The sequence below is a fragment of the Gracilinanus agilis genome, chromosome 2, assembly GCF_016433145.1.
Source record: "Gracilinanus agilis isolate LMUSP501 chromosome 2, AgileGrace, whole genome shotgun sequence".
NCBI classification, from domain to species: domain Eukaryota; kingdom Metazoa; phylum Chordata; class Mammalia; order Didelphimorphia; family Didelphidae; genus Gracilinanus; species Gracilinanus agilis.
This window is the reverse complement of record NC_058131.1, coordinates 273,827,935-273,830,632: the sequence shown is the minus strand read 5'-3', so window position 1 is coordinate 273,830,632 and position 2,698 is coordinate 273,827,935. Positions and strand designations below refer to the sequence as shown.

The 2,698-nt window shown below is 43.6% G+C and overlaps 1 non-coding gene across 1 annotated transcript; it reads left to right on the top strand.

Moving 5' to 3' along the window:
• The first annotated feature begins 2,353 nt into the window (after window positions 1-2,353).
• LOC123238367 lies at window positions 2,354-2,461 on the top strand. The gene has a single exon (XR_006505563.1). It is a non-coding gene; the product is annotated as a U6 spliceosomal RNA (small nuclear RNA).
• The last annotated feature ends 237 nt before the right edge of the window (window positions 2,462-2,698 follow it).

Below are 2,698 nucleotides of genomic sequence, written 5' to 3'. Positions count from 1 at the left end.
TCGGTGTCTTTGGGATTCATTCGTTTGGGTTAAACATTGCTCTCTTCAAGTTTCTTTTTTTAAGAATGCAAGCCAGTCCTGGGAGGATGACAGATTCAGTCCTAAAAAGCTTTAAGAGAAGGCTTTCCTTCCTGACAGGGAGGAACCAGGGTCAGTCAAGGCACATCAAAGTCTTTACAGTTTTGCAGAGGGCTGGCTCTTGGTCTGACATCAAAGGGCACCCCAGGTGCTCCACTCTGTGCTCTCCTAGGAGGGAGGGTGGGCAGGCCAATACTCACAGTAAAAGACACAGGGCCTGAAGAGGGGACCCTGCTCTGTTGGACACTTGGGAGGAGGTAGGGCAGAAGATGAGAAGTAGGAATCTGAGTTTCTAGATATTGTTCCCATTTTCTAGATGAGCCTTGAGGTTCTTCCTGGTTTTAAATCTATAATCTTCTTATCCTGATTTCCCAAGAAATAGAAGCCAGGACTGACTAGAGTAGTTTTGAAAGGAAACTAAACAGGATTTTAGAGACAAGAGAGGGATAAAAGTTCCTAGAAGAAAACTGAAGTAAGTGATGTTGAAATGTTGTCACAAAAATATAGGTGGAAGGTAGGCTGGTGCTAGGGAGTCTCAGGCATCAAAAGAAAATTTTTTAAGGAGATGATAGATTTCAGTCACTGTATCCAACCCGCCCCCTCATTTTACAGATGTGGAAACCGAGGCACAGAAAGTTAAAATGGATTGCTGAAGATGACACAGACTTTTTAGGAGAGCTAGGATCCAAACACAAATTCTCTGCACCTAAATTCAGTAATTTTTTTGTTTGTTTTTTTACATTGTACCACACTGGGAGAGTTGAACTCTATGGCACCCAGTTCTTAGGTCCTGGCTTTTCTTAATTTTCCTCCCAAGCTCAATGGCCCAAGGCTCTGAAACTTTCTCTCTGGGCTTATGAGAAACTAGGCCTTTGATGTGGGGAAAGTTGGGGAGGGATGGATGATGACATGGGCAGGGGGTGTAATTAGTCAAGCAAGCATGTACACACATGGATGCACCCACAGTCTTGTAGCTCCCCCACACATGCCTCTTACCTTGATAAAAATACTTTCATTTCAAGCAGAACAGAGAGCAAAGGATTGGGCGGGGGGAGCATAATGAGGGACTCACTAAATGCAAAGTCCCCTTTTAAAGCTGGCTTTGCCCCCCATGATTTCCTTCTAATCTCCTCTTCCCCAATTTCCAGTGATTGCATCCCATTCTCTTCAAACCTTGCTACCTCCAATAAATCTATCCTGAACTCACTTCCAGAGTGATCATCTTAATGAATACCTCTGATCACATCACTCTCCTGCTCTGGAGCCCCAGCTCTCATAGACTATAGACAAATGTGAGGTGTCCTTAACCCACTGGATGACACAATGAGGGCCTTAAAATTTTTTTACATAACATTATGCTAAGCCTAATCAGATGAAATTCAAAAGAGAAACATATAGTCTTGCACTTCAAAATTAAAAAATCAACTTTTCTAGATGGGTTGGGCTGCAGTTGTTCTGAAAAAACGTCTGGGAGTTTAGTGGATCCTAAGCTGAATCATCATCAGGGTGACGTGGAAGCCAAAAAAGTTAATGGGATCTTGGACTGAAGTAGGAGGGGCATAGCTTCCAGTAGCAGGGAGATGATTGTTTCACTGGGTGGACTTTGCCCTCCTTAAAGTTTCTCTCTGGTATTATATACATTTCTGGGCATTATAGTTTGAGGAGGACACTGAAAAAGCCAGAAAGTGTCCATCAAAAGGGCAACTAGGTTGGTGAAGGGCTTTGAGCCTGTGTCATAGGATGGATGGCGGAAGGGTCTAGGCAGATTTAGCCTGGAGAAGGGGAGACAAAAGAAAACAATGTGCTAGCAGCTTCTTTGTATCCCCGTCACTTGGGATGGTGCCTGACACCAACAAGAGCATAATAAATGTTTTTTGATTGATTGACTGAAGTATTTGAAGGGCCATCTTGTGGAAAAGAGATTAGACTTGTTCTATTTGTCCCAAGAGAGCAGAACTCAGAGCAACGAGGGAAGGAAAATTGCAAAGAGATAAATGGAATCTTCATGTCAGGGAAAACTTCCTCACAATTAGATCTATTCCAAAGTAACCCAAATGGGCTACTCTAGGAGGGTGATGGGCTCTTCCTTTTCATCAAGTTTCAGGAAGAGGCTGCACACATGACCACTTGTCAAAAATGTTATGTATGGATTATCCTCAATGGCCATGAGATCCTTTTCAACACTCAAATTCTGGGATTCTGGGATTCTTCAACCTGTTATTCAAGGTCACCCTTCACCTGGACTCCACCTGCCTTCCCAAACTTATCCCCTACTGTGCTCGCTTCGGCAGCACACATTCAAAAACTGGAAACAATACAGAGAAGATTAGCATGGCCCCTGTGCAAGGATGACACCCAAACTTATCTCCTACAGTCCAATTTATGCACTCTATAGCCCAGGCAGCCTGGGACACATCTTTCCAGAATATCTCTTGGATTCTCCTGCTTCCATTCTTTTGCACTTTCCATGCCGTTTGTCGAGAATACCTTTTCCTGAGGGGTCTGAGATGGGAAATTGAGAATTCCAACTTCTGCTTCTCTGGACTAACAATCCCCAACATACGCAGGGACACACACACTCAGATATACATACATATATACATACACACATGCCAGACTC